Source organism: Diceros bicornis, chromosome 15, assembly GCF_020826845.1.
Source record: "Diceros bicornis minor isolate mBicDic1 chromosome 15, mDicBic1.mat.cur, whole genome shotgun sequence".
NCBI lineage: Eukaryota > Metazoa > Chordata > Mammalia > Perissodactyla > Rhinocerotidae > Diceros > Diceros bicornis.
The window spans coordinates 23,696,700-23,713,345 of record NC_080754.1 but is presented as its reverse complement, the minus strand read 5'-3'; the positions used below and the strand labels follow the sequence as shown (position 1 = coordinate 23,713,345).

Genomic DNA, 16,646 nt, shown 5'->3' with positions numbered 1-16,646 from the left:
TCCTTCTTTTGTGAAAACAGCAGCGCCCTCTGGAGGCAGAATGCATCTCGTTCCTGCATTTTAGGGTTATACTGGAGTTGCTGCTTTTCCTGACATAAGAAGACTACCGCTCTGACGCTGCAGATAGGCGTACAAAGTTTTTCTATCGCAGAGGCGTTAGAAATCATTTCAGAGGCCTAACGGCGGCTGTGGGCAACAAGTGGGGGCAACTGTGTCTTCAAGCATTTTCATCATCATCCTTCAAAAAATTCAGTCTTTAATTCCTACCTATTAGATGGAAAATTGTTAAGATATGTTTTCCCAGAGTTTCTGACTTTTATCCAGATATTCTCCTTTCTAAATCGATCAAGGATATTTATCACAAACTCAGTCACACACACCCTTCACAGGCGCAAGGCCAGTTCCCTCTTTCTTCAGACCCTCTCCAGGGGCCTTCGCTCACTCATAAGGCTGGTTTTCCCTCATCCTTCTTTGAATGCTGTGCTCAGTCTTACCACTTGGTGTCATCCTCCTCTTCTAATATGTAAAACCTGCTCTATCCTTCAAGGTCTGGCCCTAGTCTCACCTTCTCCATAAAGCTTTCCCTGCTGAACCACGATTGCAGTCTCTATTAGAACCTCTCTGTAAAGGACAGAAGGTTAGCAGGAACAACAGCAGCAAAACAATGTGTGCACCTTCACCAATGAAATTAAAAACTCAAGATCAGAAATCACGTTTAGTCTTCCTGTGGTGTGTACTTGTCAAATGCCCTAAGATGCTGGTCATTGCTTATTGCCTCCTCCTATTCATTCCTAGAAGTGGGCCACCATATTTGGGAACAACAGTCTATGCTCAGAAACACAAAATGGAGTATAAACATTTAAAGACCCCAGGGACCTGGAAGATGGACTTTTCCAAGGTAAAAAGCATAAATGTACATAAACCATGAAGCTTGATCAGCACATGAGTAGTTCTTCCTATAACAGCAAGAAATCTGGGGTCTTTAGTTATACCTGGCTTTCTTACTTGGTTTTAATAGCCCAATAAAACTTTTCTCCCTGCACCATGTGAGAGATGGGAAATCAAGAATATGCTAATCTAATCAACAGAGTCAATGTGAGGAGGGATGATTTTTAAAAAATGTCACCTCAGTATCATTTTGATTCTCATTCAGCAAATCTGTTTTTGCAGGATGGGGGGAGGAGAAGGATGGAGGAGGAATAAAAACAAAAGAATAGAGAAAAGGCACCTCACTTGTTTAACCTGAAAATTCCACATTCAGGCTTGTGTCATGAAATAAGCAATTGGAAGTGGATCCTTACTGGTAGAGGGGGAGATGTAGCTGATGAGGCTCCAGGTCTTCTGTTCTCCCTAGAGAAACCCCACAAGCCTTTGGAAATTGCAGGCCTGTCTGAGAGTTTTGGGTCATTTTTGTCTGTGACCTTTGGACCTTTTCAAGTGTTAATTTCCAACCCTTCATCTCATCCTGAATTAGAAGTGCATTGGCCTCTAGGGAAGTGGGGTAGGGTGAATGTTTGCTGGAAAATTTAGTGTTTCAAGTATTTCAGGCACACAGATTAAACAAACACACACATGTTCCCCTTCTCCCTCAAACCCAGTGCTTTTAGCAGGGTTTCTGTTGCTTTTTGCTTATTAGGCTGTAGTTGTTATCAGTGATCTGTAGTCCTTCGATTTCAATTTCTTTTTAAACCACTCTCATTTTCCACAGGGTGCTGGAGCAGCAGCTTCCAATGAGAAATCAGATAGGATCACTTCACCCTCACTCTTGTTTCAGAAAGTCTTTGCTGCTGTCTTTCCTCAGTGGAGAAAGGGGAATACGGAAGGAGAATGTCTCCCCTGCAAGTGCTCAGGTGTGTGATTGCAGGACTTTGTGGTGACCCTGCACACACCTCAGAAGGGGGACTGCTTCCGAGGTGGTGTGGTGCCAGCAAACATGTTCTTTAGGGCTCCCACTGATCCTTTCCGTGCCCACAAGATGTGAGACTCTTCTGACCACAGCCTAGGGCTGATTGGCCAGAAGAGGTGACCTACTGCTTGTCCCTTTGCTCAACAAGGGCTGTAAAAGCCAAACGGAACCTGCCTTATCCCAGGGGTGGCCCACTGGAGATTTTCAAGCAAAGCGCAGGCCAGTTGGATCTGACTACTCACGTGCTGCTGCTTTTAGGTAATTGAGGCCACCAGAGGTCTTTCTTGGTGGCTCAGATTAGAAATGGGAGTTGAAGTAAAATGTAATTAATTACCACATTTTATCTACTTTAGGACGCACATTTTTTCACATTTCTGGAGTAAGGCTACTGAGTCAACAGTGTACCATGGTTTGACTGGCATCGATTTTCCTTTCTCATTGGCATATAATAGTGATGCCTTAGACTCCATGAAATACAGTGTCACAGGTTGGGTTCTCCAGGAAGTAGAACCTGAGGTGGAGTTAGGAGTGCAAAGGGTTTACTGTGAAAGGAAAAGGAAAGAAACTGGACTGGGCAGGTGGAGCCATCAGAATGTAGTGAAAACTTGACGAAGCTCTGACCTCCTGAGACTGCCCATTACGGGAGTCCCACGTTGGACACAAATGGCCTTGCTCAGCCATTGATGGGGGCCGCCCTGAGAATAGTGTGACCTTGGCTGGAAAGCTGAGATGGACCCTGAGGGGCTAACAACTGGAGGCTGTCGGCCAACCATATTCCTCCCTTCATAATCACATCAAAGGGGGATCTGAGCGGCACCCCTTCTTGTCTGCCGCATACAGTAAATAATTTTTAGTCAGTCAGTTTTAACTCCACCAGAATGATGCCACGAAACTACAGTATGAGAAAGAATTATTTATTGTAGCACTGCCAGTGCTCCACCCATTTGCTGGACCGTGTCCCCACAGGAGCATCCTCAACCAATGACAGACAGAAGTTGGATAACTATCGAGCTCCCTTACCCCTCTGGTGGTATAACTCTTGAGACACCTGATCTACACTGTCACTCAGTGGAGTTAAGCTTCATTTGCTTCTCAACACACCTTTATTTACTTCCTTCCTTTTCCTGTCTTACTGTCCCACTCTGCCCTCCACATCCCATACCCCTGGTGTTTGCTAGGATCACTTCCGAAACAAACTTACACTCAAATCCTTGTCTGAGTCTGCTTCTAAGAGAACCCAAACTAAGACACTGACAAAAGTAAGCGAGTTATAAGTAAAGCCTCCCCATATTTTGACTTATAATTAAGTTCTTTCCAATACTTGCGCCTTATGCATGGGTCTTCCCAAACTCACCATTTTTACATGGATATAAAAATTTTATGAGCCCCCATACGCACAGTTTTCTCACCACTATCCTTGAATCATAGTAGCTACCGCTTATTGGGTACTTACTGTATGCCAGGCACAAGACTAAGCACTCTATGGTGACCTGACATTGAAAACTCGGATATCCTTGGTCTAATTACATGTCTAGGTGAGAAGGAGAGTCAGGAAGGGGACTAGAGGAAGTGCATGTCTCTTTTGCACAGAGGAAACTCAGTCTCCTGGTGTGAGATGGAATTACATCCTTTTCAAAGGAACCCTTGCTCATTTCTTTATTTTTTATCTTCTTTTCCAGAGACAACTATAGTTGGCCAATTACAATTAGTCATAATAACTCCGAAATTTTAAAAAATAATGAGAGTCGGCTGTATGAAGTCCTCCAGAATAAATTTGGCTGTATTTCTACCCTGGTCTCTCCAGCCCACGAAGGTAACAGGGAGTCTCTGCAAGTCTTCAGAAGAATGCTGACTCATGGGCTAGCGTTGTCTGTCTGGAAGGATGACCTCACCAGACATGCTGTTGATGCTGTGGTGAATGCAGCCAACGGAGACCTTATTCATGGGGGAGGCCTGGCCCAGGCCCTGGTGAAAGCTGGCGGCCTTGAAATCCAAGAGCAGAGCAGAGTATGGGTTTCCAGATTTGGAAAAATACCAGTTGGTCACATAGCTGTTACAGGAGCAGGGAGGCTTCCCTGCAAATTCATTATCCATGCTGTTGGGCCTCAGTGGGTGGCAATGGATGGACAGGGATGTGTGGAAAAGCTGCGAATGGCCATTACAAATATTCTGAATTGTGTCACCCGTGACAATCCGTACACTGAGACAGTAGCAATTCCAGCCCTGAGCTCTGGATTTTCCAGTTCCCTCTGGGTTTGTGTACACAGATCATTGTGGAAACTATCAAGTCTTATTTCCAAGGGAAGCAATCAGCCAGTAATTTGAAAGAAATTCACCTGGTAAGCAATGAGGACCCTACTGTGGCTGCCTTTAAAACTGCTTCAGAAAGCATCCTAGGGAAGAATGAGCTGGGCTCCTGGGTGAGGCAGGAAGCCACTCCTCCTTCCAATATGATGGTTGTGAACGACCTGACTCTCCAGATTGTCCAGGGCCACATTGAACGGCAGCAGGTAAGGCTTTGTTTCTGTTCTCTTGCACTCCCAGAGGGGATCCCTGGACTGCTTATTACCTATCAATTATTTTTGTGTGTGTTTGTGTGAGGAAGATCAGCCCTGAGCTAACATCCGTGCTAATCCTCCTCTTTTTGCTGAGGAAGACCAGCTCTGAGCTAACATCTATTGCCAATCCTCCTCCTTTTTTTTCCCCCACAGCCCCAGTAGATAGTTGTATGTCATAGCTGCACATCCTTCTAGTTGATGTGTGTGGGACGTGGCCTCAGCATGGCCGGAGAAGCAGTGCGCACCCGGGATCTGAACCCGGGCCGCCAGTAGCGGAGCGCGAGCACTTAACTGCTAACCCACGGGGCCGGCCCCAAGGATGTTTTGAGTATATGTTGTTTCAAACACTTTAGAGAGCATCTTGTTAAGGTTAAGAGTATGGACTTCAGAGACAGACAGTCCGACTTTGAATACTAGCTTTGCTGTTTACTAACTGGGTGAAATGAGTCGTTACTTTATTTTTTGGTCCTCAGTTTCCTCTTCTGTAAAATGAGGATAATAACTGCACTTATATCTTAGAGCTGGAATCAATACACATAAAATGATAAGTATTTATAATTATTATTGCTATTAGTCTTAGGCACCATGAGGAAATAGAACAATCTTTGATTCCAAGGAAACTAAAATCTATTATATTTTTTTATGTAAAAAAAAATTCTCTGTTTGAAAAATCTCCTTGGGGATACAAACCATCGGAACATTCCTGAAGCAACCTCTCAATAGCGAACGAACAGATCTTAATACAAAATGAATTCATAATATTTAAGAGTATATAAATCTGTGACAGGAGTGGAGTGGAGTGCACCAAGAAAGATTACTTAAGAAGATGTGAGTTTAGATTCTGATCTCAAGTTATGATGGGTATGAATTGGCTGGAGGAGAGGCCTGGGTGGTTAGAATGACTTGATCAGAGTGACACAGAGGAACTGACAGACTGAAAATAATGGGCTAGATCAGTCAGGAGACCCAAGTCGAGCTGTACATCATATCCTGAGTGTATGGCTCTGTGCCAGGAGCTGTGGAGAGTACAAAGTATAACTTAGCATGCAGCCAGGGTTCCCTGGGCACATAGGCAAGGGCCCGGGCAGGGTGGGGAGGGAGTCAGGGTAACAGTGAACCTGGGTATTTCTGGGTTAATCCGGCTCCCCTGCTAGGCAGAGAGTGCCTTGAGGATGGAGATCATGGCTTGTTCATCTCTGTACCCCAGGCCCCGGTCTGGGCATATGCATCTAGGTGTTCAGCAAATTACTGATGAATAAGTGAAGGGGGCAGCAGGGAGCAGGGCCTGCAACAGAGGAAGAGAAAGAATATAAGGCTATATTCTTTTGTTTTTCTGGATCAGTGATATCACATTTAAGACTCTCCTGTGGCCACAATCAAATAGACTTAATCATAAGTGAAAAAAATACCACTTTTTAAAAATTTTTTATTTTTGTGAGGAAGATCAGCCCTGAGCTAACATCCATGCCAATCTGCCTCTTTTTGCCGAGGAAGACTGGCCCTGGTCTAACATCCGTGCCCATCTTCCTCTACTTTGTATGGGACAACGCCACAGCATGGCCTGACAAGCGGTGCATGGCTGCGTGCCCGGGACCCGAATCTTGGCCAACCAGGAGCGGAGTGTGCGCACTTAGCGGCTATACCACGGGGCTGGTCCCCGAAAAAATACCACTTATTGACTCAAAGACAATTAGAAAGAACACCGAGGGGACCCCACAAAATGAAATATTTGATGAGTCATTAATATGCCAATTTAAAATTAAAGTGGAAACATCCTAGTTGAATCACATCCCTTTAACTAAAATTTTGTTGTATTTATGGCCAACATTAGGAACCATGGAATTTTTAAAGGGTGCCAGTGCCCCCAAATTACAAATTCTGATTGTGGTTTCAAAGTGAAGCATTCATTAACATCCATGAGAAGTACCTAAGTTACCCCCAAAGGGAGCCAAAACCATCAGGATGATTCAGGGGGATTTGGGCAAGGCAGGAAAGAAGGATACAACTCCTTATAGCACAGCTCTGAGGTCTAACTAGGAGATGATATTACTTAAAATACAGCCCATGTGTATGTACAATCTATTTCTGAACGGACAGATGAAGCACTACTGGTGAAGGCAGTTGCCTGCATGCTGGGTGGGTGAGGGGGTGATCTGGGGACCCCACCAAGAGGGAGGCCTATTTTCACTGAAGACCTTTTGTCTCATTTGTACTTTCTTTAACTATGTGCTACTTACCTTAAAAAATAAAAACATTAGGAGGTAGAAATTTCTGAGAAATTTTATTTCCACTCTCTTTAAAGCAAGACAAAATAGAAAATTCACACATAAATAGCATAAAGTGATGACTGTGGAGCAGGGAATGAAACCTTTTGCTGATAGAGCTTAAAACAAATCACAGGGAATGCTCAGAATCTGGGAATATGGGGGGTGGGCACGGGGAGTATAAGCCAACAAGGGCTGACAGATGTTTGCAATAAAAATTATGTCATTAACACACTTTACCTAAGTTCTGAATAGGACAAACAGACTCATGGAAATCAAATGATCACTCTTTGGAAATGTGAATTTCTATCCATTATTAAATGATATTTTTGTGGATTTAGGATCTTCAAAAATACCTTTCAAAGCTCTTCAGGGAAATAAAGATTTAAATTAGTCATTTAAGAAAAAGTAATTTAACAATGAATCCTATCCATTTTTTCCCTTTTCAGATGGATGTATTTTAATTCTGTAAATCCACTTGATGGTTAATGTCGGACTTGTGTTGAAGTCAACTCTACACGAAACCGGAAAAAAAATGGAATGGAAATTTAAGAATAAAATAGCTAACTCCAGATTCCCAGTTGGTACCAGTCACAAAAGGATTTAAATTGTCCTGTTATTATGTATACCATGTGTTAATATGTATGCCATGTCCTGTTAATATGTGTACCATGTGATGTCCTAAACTAAACCTGGTAAAGTCAAAATAAATTTGTCTTTATGTAGCTCCATAGTCTATGTAGTCTTTGTTGAATTTCCATCATGTCATTATTGTCAAGTGGTATAGTCCCCAACATCTACCACTCCTGTGAATACCTGAAATACTGAACAAGTGCTGCCACCAGTTATCTTAAGTTTAATTTAAAATATTACCTAACCCATGTGTGAATTTTAAGTGGACACAGAAACATCCAGGCTCCCTCGGTCTGCACACCCGTTCACCTCACCACGCCTAGTGACGCTGTAGGCCTTTTCCTAAGTGGGCCCGGGATTCAGCCTCTCCATACTTCTCTTCATCTGTTAAATTCCAGGAGGACCTGGAGTTTCCCTTCCAGCGCCATTCCAGTCAAATCTGTTAGCTGGGGTCTCTTCCCACCTGTGCCTGTGGTAGAGACTGGCTTTCTGGCCAACTCTACACCTGAGGCACATAAAATACACGTGTTAAAGAATAGGGGAGCCCTCTCAGATGTGGAGAGAGGGAAACTTAATCCCTTCTCTGTCTCTGTCTAGCTTTATTTTGTCACCATTTCTGGTCCTCCCTTGGCTAGAGAGCCCTCTAACCCCAAATTGGTCCTCCGGTCACTCTCTTCCCCTCAGTTTTCCAAGGTCCTTCCACAGACAACCTTCCTGTATTAGGATTCAGTTTGAATGGTGAAACGATGGAAAATTCAAATCTGCCAAATGCACTAGCACTTCTCGAGGAGAAATGACATGACAGATCCTAATGACACTGAATACATGCTGCTTACTTATTTTAACTTCTGCCTCCTTTATTAAACGTCCAAGAGCTGTTTATATTGACCTGGAAGTGGCAGGTAAGTGGGGATAAATTGATGGCTGGCTCTCTGACCTGGGGAGATGGGCAAGGCCACATAAACTGGGAGAAATCATGGTGCCCAAATGTCCTGAATAGCACAAAATGGACCGCTCAATCACTTCAGTTTCTCAGGCCTTTTCATTTCTGATCAAGTAATCTTATAGCTCTAGTGGGTTCCCTGCAGAGTGGGACCTTTCCTGTCCTTTGAAAAGGCATGGACATGGTCCTAAGGGAGAGTGGAGTTTGGCATTGTAAAATATGGGGAGAATCAAGGGGTGAGTGGAGTCTTATCTTTGACTCAGGCTGATCTTAAATTTGTGTTTTTCCTACAGACATTGAAAAATGCAATAAAGAAGTGTTTGGAAAAATGCCTTGAGCTAAGTGTAACTTCCATTTCCTTTCCTGCCCTTGGGACTGGAAACATTGGTATGCAGAGGAGTACAGCAGCAGAGATTATGTTTGATGAAGTTTTAACATTTGCCAACAGCATTTGAAAAGACAATTAACTGTAAAGTTTGTGATCTTTCCAGAAGAACGGGAGACATATAAGGTAAGTAAGTATCTTAGAAATGTCCTACAGTTCATTCATTCATTCATTGCACAGCATCTGTTTAGTGTCTCCAATGTAAGACATGGGGCCAAGCACTGGGCAGTGCGGTGATGTTCTAATTTGGTGAAATTTAATTTTTATAAATTGCCCACCTCTGACCTAGTAAAGAATGTCATTATAGAAGCCATATTTACCCCACTACCTGACTTCTCTCTTTTTGTGTCGGCATTTATTCTTCCCTCTGCTCCTTAAAGGTAAGCAACCTCCTAGTTTTAGTGTGGGGTCCTCTGCTGCTCTCTCTTCTCTCTCTTTCTGAAAACACAATTATTCTTATAACTTCTGCCATAGCTTCTGCCACGTCCGGTCTTCTGAGCCACCTTCAGACCCACATCCCTAACCCTCTCTCATTTCCACGTGGATATCAGACTGTCAACTTAAATCCACATATTTAAAAAAAATTCCTTGTCTTCTCCTCTCCAATTAGTCAGCGTGCTTGGGCAAGTTAATTTATTTATCTGTGCCTCAGTTTCCTCATCTTTAAGATAGGGATAATAATTACGATCTTATAGAGCTGTTGGCAGAATTAAATTAATTAATCCGTATAAAACACTTAGAAAAGTACCTGGCTCAGAGTTAGCCCTCCAGGAAGGGTAGCTGTTATCATATCAGCTGTAATGAGTTGTAGTTCTCTGAGTGCTGAACTGAATACTAAATTAAGTGAATTATTTATCTTTTTTTTCCCAATTAGACTGTAAGTTCCTTAGCTTATAGCAGGAGTATATCTGGCTACTTTTGCCATGTCCCCAGTACTGCCCTCGAGTTCAATCTATTCTTTCTTAATTCCTCTGTAGGTGACCGCAGATGGAAATCAGTTGTGGTCTAACACAAATGGAGGGACCTGTGTGTAGGGGAGCGTGTCTGTGTCTGAGTGCAGAGATCCGTGTGCCCAGCTTCTTTAGTTTTCACCTCATCTTGGCTTTTTGTTTTACAGGGGCCAGAGCAAGCTGAGTTTCTAACACCTTAATAGGTCCCTGATATATTCAACATAATTAGTGTAGATTGCTGTGCTCTTCTGTCTTTAAAGTACCATCTCTGTGCTTTATTCTCACTTAGCTGGCATTTTCAAAAGGGACTTCAGTTGATGTTAAGGAAGAATGAAAAGGAAATGAAATAAGATACGGCCCCTTAAAATAGGTTTTCAAGAATCGGTTTCTGCTTCTGCCAAGAGCAACATGCAAGTGCTAGTGCGACTTCCCAGTCATGTGTCTGGGTTTTGGGTATAAAGGGCCTTGCTTAGTGCTTGGTAGAGAGAGTGGCTCTGAACACCAGTCCTCTGACTGCTCACTTTCCCACCTTCCAGCCTGTCTCCCTGTGGGTGGTTGCCATTTTCTCTCTCCCTACAAGAAAATGAACTTACTCTCTTGTTCTAGCTTGCTCTTTCCTAGAGCATAAAGGGTCTTATTCTTTTTGCTGCCTGACTAGACATAGGGAGGTTTGTAGCATTTGCTGATTTCCATTGCTGACGTCAAGCTATCAATGTGACATCAGTGAAGGTGGAGTTGGGGAGAGATGTTCACAGTGGACTCTCGTGAGCCGTGTGAGCCGGCTTCAGTACACCACTGTCTCATCCACAGCTGACCTGCAAAATAGCGGCCAATTACCCAGTGAAGTAGCTCACCTGCTAGGCAAAATCAGTCATCCTGTCCTTCGAATGGAGTTCACCAGTTCCTGCCAAAGCAGAGAACTATCACTGGGCCCGGACAGGTGCCCTGAGTACATCTCTGAACTGCTCATGAAGCACCATATCCGTACAAGAGGAATTAACCACATCTAGAAAAGGAAGGTCATTCTTTCCAACACACAAACAAAAAGGTACTTGGCAGTTCAATAAAAGTGGGAAGATCAACCACAGTCTGAGGGCTCCCCTAGGGGCTAATAATAAAAATAGCTGCCATGTATCGTGTTGACTAGGGACTGTGCTAAGAAGAAGCTGTCTCGTTTCATTCTCCCCTCAATCCTGTGATGAAGCACCTTTGTCATCTCCATTTTACAAATGGGAAAGCACATTAGCCCAGAGGTTACTATGCACACTGCTGGTCAAGTGGCCCAAACAAGATTCCCAACTGAGTCTGTCTGTGTAACCCCAAAGCCTGTGTTCTCAACCACTAAACAAAAACACAGAAAAATAACTTGAGAGAGGATACATCTTTCAGTTTTGTAACTCAAAGGAGAGGATTATCTTACACGGTAATTTACAGTATACCCTGAACATTGACCCTTCCTTCAGGCTTTTGTCAATATTAACACTCCATGATGTCCACGTGGAAGTATGACGTGTGTACACGTATGTATACACCTCTGCCTTTGGAGAAGCACATCTTTCTTCTTAAATAAGTCTTTCAATGAGGGGTGTGTGTTCAGAAAGATCAGAGGGCAACTTATACAATTCCTTACAGGGGGCATTATGTTGGCAAGGCCCCTATATTCCAGAAAATGGATTTGTCAGACATCCAGAGTTGACCTGACTCAGGAAGACCAACGTACAGTAAACTCACAATAAAGTGATACTGATATTCACACACTCATGAATTTTCCAACTCACAAATGACAGTGAGTAAATAAGTCCCCAGCTGGCTGAAATACTTGTGTTCACCAGGATTTCATGATGATCAGGGTCCTGGGTGGAGCTGAGTATGTGTAAAAGGCGATGGATAGTCATTCACCTGGTTACTTAACAAATGTTTATGGCATATCTACCTTGTGCCAGACATTATATCTCAGAATAAGGAACATCTTCTCTAGGAACACACTACTGACATCCCTCACATTAGGTGTTGGTCATTCGTGGACAGAGCTGGAAAAACTGCCAAATTCTTGCCATCTGGGTCTACTTTTCCAGACTCCTTCCACACCATCTGCTTGTTATCCACACCTTCTATGTTATTGATACTGATTAAGTTACAGTTTTCTTTCACATTTAATTCAAAGGACTTACCTAATTGATTTGTAACCCTGTGAGACACCGTGACTTTCAAAACGATTTTGGAGAGAGCTGATTTTTATCCATTTTGCATATAGCAGCTGTTATTAGTCTATTTGTCAGCACATAATGTTATCTCATTTGTTTTATTTCCAAGTTCTTGGACAGGGAGGGCAGGGAATTACTCTTTTGTGACCTCTCCAGGTACTAAAGATGGTAAGATCGATGGCTTTTTGTTCTGGAAATAGCAACTGCAGATAGAATTTATGAAGAAAATGTCCCACAGATTAAAAAACTTCATTGTTAAAGTTCAGATGCAAAGCAAAATCTAGCTTTTACCTCATTATTTATCATCTTTTCAATGAAGTAATTACTGCCAATTGAATCAACTTTAAACAAAGACGACGTTGGATATGTTGGTTCCAAACCCTAGGAGAGATGAATGTTTTCAGATAGACACTGTGTTAAAGGATCTACATGGCAAAATACACAAATCTTTGTCTATAGACTGTCATATAATAAAATTATAATAGCTAACATATATTGAATGCTTACTGTGTGCCAGGTACAATTTTAAGCACTTTACAGGAATTGATCATTTATTCAATCTACAGACAAAGCTTGGTGTGCATATGACTTTTTAAAATGAATTTGTTTTACTAATTACAAGAGCATCTGCCTAGATTTGTCTTCAGGGACATATCCACAGCTTTAGTTCAGTGCCCAATATCCAATAAGCAGGGCATTAATATCTGTTGAATGAATGAATGATTATATTTTGCCTTGGGATATACATTCTTTTTTTTTTAATACTAGATTTTGCTTTTCTTTCCATTTTTCCTGTATTTGTTTCTCCTACATGTTCTAATAGATTGTGGTGCTGTACTTGCTGTTCCCTAGGACTTTCCAAAAGGTGCTTTGGAGTGCGGCAGTGGGAATGGGGGCTGACAGAGTGGATGAGGTCAAGTGTGGTGTGTGCAGGTAGAGAGAGGGATTTTGATGACAACAGCTAAAAGCCCCACTTATGACTCTGCTGTGTTTTGCTTCTTGTAGGCTTTCTGCACCGAAATGGCAAAGAATATGTCCAAGCCTCAGGGTCTTAACAACTACAGAGGTGAGTAAGAAATTCACAGGCCTAGAAGTAGAGTCTTCACCCTAGGCTCATTCTATTCTTGATCATCTGAACTAATGGAGGGGAGAAGAAGAAAAAATAAGCCGAATATATTGTATTGTGCTACTGCTTGCGTACCAACCTGCTCTATACGTGACCATGATTCTAATTGTGCTCAGTCCACTTTCAAGATATAAACAGAGAGAGGCTGAGTTGCAGTACGTAATCCACAGTGTGGGTAGTTTATTACAAATAGCATCTATGATTTTTTTCTAAGAAAAAGTTCTGTCCTTCATAAGCTGACTAAGCCAGTTACTCTTTCTTCTCTGAATGGGGTTACACTGAAATGGGGTTACTCATTGGTAATTATAGAAAACACATCTCAGTAAGGCCAGATAATAATAAGTGGATTCACCCAGTGCTATCCAAACCTGAGTGATCACTGGGATCATGATGGAAACCTTAACAAACAAACAAAAGTATGTACAGGCCCCAACTCCACAGATTCTGATTCAGGAACTCTGGGTCTGGGCCCAGCACGTGTATTTTCAGTGCTCCCTAGTCAATTTTGCTGCTGAATCAGGTTTGGGGGTCACTGGACTAAACCAGTCCTGGTTGTTGAGGGCTGCAGAAGGATTGACTTCCTCTTATAAGTCCATTTCTTTAGTGGAGTTTGAGTGGACTGAGATGGAATTGCCTCATGACAACTAGGATGTGTACTTCTGAAATAATCTGTTAATCTACAGTGTTGTATAGATGTTAAGAACACTAGACATTCAACTAGCAATAAAACTGTTAGAATATTTCCTATTAGGGTCAAAATGATTTGCTTACACCCTTTAGTACAAGAGTTCACTTATGGATGTTCCGTGGTCCAGCAGTGCTGGAAAAGAAGGGAGAGCTTTAAGAGCTCTGGTCTGTGACTGCACCTCTTATGAGCCTGTTTATTTATCTGTAAAATGATGACAGACTGTTGTGAGAATAATTGGAGATTATGTATGTAAAAATGCTCTGTAAATTTCAAAGCACTAAACAAATGCCAGGGGCTAAATAATGAATGAGAGGATGGACAAACTCCCCAGGTAGCCTGGAGGAGGGAGAGATTCCCTCTGATCCCTCTGACTGGAAGGGATCAAGAATGGCTTCATGGGTGAGATGGTTCTAAACTGGGCTTTGAGGATGGCAAGATTTTCAATGGGCAGAGTCAGTGGGGTGGGGTGCCCAAGATGAAGAAAACCCACAGAAGCAACAAATGCAGTGCATGTTTGGGGAGCCACAATAAATCTAGGGAAGCTAGTTAGGAGGAGTTTTAGGTGAAGATAATATGGAAAATAAACATACACATATCATTATGTCATTAATCTGAATAATGGGGCCAGGCATTAGCATTTACTTCAGTAATTCTTGAGGACATCTGCATAGGAATTATAGCACAGGACAATAATTGACACTAATGATGGTTAATGATAATGACCTCAGATTATCAAGGAAAAGTTAAAAATTTAGGAAGGCAGGAAAGTGTGTTTCTGTTAGAAATATTTAACTAATAGATAGTTAAAATTAAATATATTTTGGTGCTAGAAGAGTAGCCTTTAGTGATCTGAACAATTTAGTTATCTAGAAGAACAATTCTTTCCTGATAATGATGGCTAAGTGAAGTATCATCATGTATTGTTTTTATTTTCTCCTCAAAAGTAATACAAGCTCCCAGGCAGAATAGGGGTTAAAAAAAAAAAGTATTCCTCTAATTTAAGAACCCCTGTCACTTCTTGCTGTTGTCTTAAACAGTGGCTTTTATTTGTACTCAGAGGGAGGCCATCCTCCCGCTTACTTCTAGGTCTGTCCTGGTACTTTTTCATAGCTCCTGGTACCACTCAACTACTAGATGAGGGAAAAGATGCTAATTACCGCTATTGTCCTGGGATCACTCACTGGGAGGCAGAATCATATGAGCACTGGAGTCAGACTGCCCACAACTACTAGCTCTGTGGGCACCACTTTCTAGTCCTATAACCATGGGCACATTACTTAATTACTCTCTGAATCGGTTTCCTCATTTGTAAGATGGGGCCACCAATAGTACCTATCTCATAGGGTTGTGGGGATTGAATAAAATAATACATGTAAAGCACCTAGAACAATGCCTAGAACGTAGTAGGTGCTCAGCTTACTTTTTCCCTTCAAACTGTGTTTCCAAGATTCATCCATGTAACTCAAGTTCACTCCTTTTCATTGCTATAACAATATACCATTGTTGAAGGACATTTGGGTCATTTCCAGTTTTTTGCTGTTACAAACAAGAATGTGAACTTTCTTGTATACATTCCCTGATACACATGGTGCTAATATTTCTTTAAATAATATAGTTATGGGAGTAGTTGTTCCAGCTTTACATCCATCATGACTATATAGGAGTTTCAGTTGCTCTACAGCCTTCTCAACACCTGATATTGTCAGACTGATGAATTTTTACCAGACTCGTGGGTGATTTTTTATTTCTCTCATTACCAATGAAAGTAGGCATCTTTTCACACATATATGGGCCATGTGTGTTTCTTTTTCACACATATATGGGCCGTGTGTGTGTTTTTTCTGTGATATCTTTTGCCCAACTGGCTACTGGGTTGTTTATTTTTCTTAATGATTTGAAGGAATTCTTTATATATTCTAGATACTGCCTCCTCTATGAATTCCCTCTCACCCTTCCTTTTTTTTTTTTTTTTGCAATTTGGGTTCAGAGTCACTCTAATCCATCAGGGATTCTTCCTCTTCATATATATCTTTACTCCTTGTGGAGAGGGGTACACATCGGTGGGTTGGAATCAAGTCCTGTTTCCTTTTCTGGTGGGATATACTGTGTTCAGCAACAGCTGCTAAGTTCCACATGCTTGTTGTGGAGATGCAAAATGTCCTGTCACACACACATGAAATATAAAAGGGAATCCCAGGTAGCAGAATTATGGGTATTTCTTCCTTTCATTATACTTTGATAACTTCCCAACTTTTGAATAATAAACATGTATTTTTTATAAAGATTTGATCTTGTTATTTGTTTATTTTTATTTATTTATTTATTTTTGGTGAGAAAGATTGGCCCTGAGCTAACATCTGTGCCACTCTTCCTCTATTTTATATATGGAATGCCGCCACAGCATGGCTTGATGAGGGGTATGTAGCTCTGTGCCCCAGATCCGAACCTGCCAACGCTGGGCCGCCAAAGTGGTGCACACGAACTTAACCACTTTGCCACTGGGCCAGCCCTGAACAGGTATTGTTTTTATAATCAGTAGTACATGTTGTTGTTGCATTTTAAGAATTTTCACTCTTTAAGCTCTATGGCTTTCAGAGATGTTTGATTTTCAACCTGGTACTAGCAAGAGGTTAAGGAAAATCCCATTCAGCAGGAAATAGTTGGTTCACATCCAGGGTGAGATCACAAGTGGAACCCATCTGTGAACTGACAAATGCAACACAGCAGGGGCAAAACCTGATAAAGCCAACCCCTTACAAGCTGAACTCAGTGTTCCCAATGAGACTGTAAAGTATACATTTGGATTTCCTTTGTACCCAGCACAGCTCTCAGAGTTAAGTACTTAAATACCCTTGGCTTCACACTTTACTCCCTTTTTAAGTACAGATACCTCTGGAATGTAGAAAAGATCAAGCTTAATCATTTTTTAAGAATAATAATTGTATGTTTATGAAGGACTTGGCATTCCCTAAAGTGCTTCCACTTCCCT

At 41.9% G+C, this 16,646-nt stretch overlaps 1 pseudogene; it reads left to right on the top strand.

Annotated features, from left to right (window-relative positions):
• The window catches only part of LOC131414781 (protein mono-ADP-ribosyltransferase PARP9-like), a 68,925-nt pseudogene that overhangs the window by 2,669 nt on the left and 49,610 nt on the right, over window positions 1-16,646 (top strand).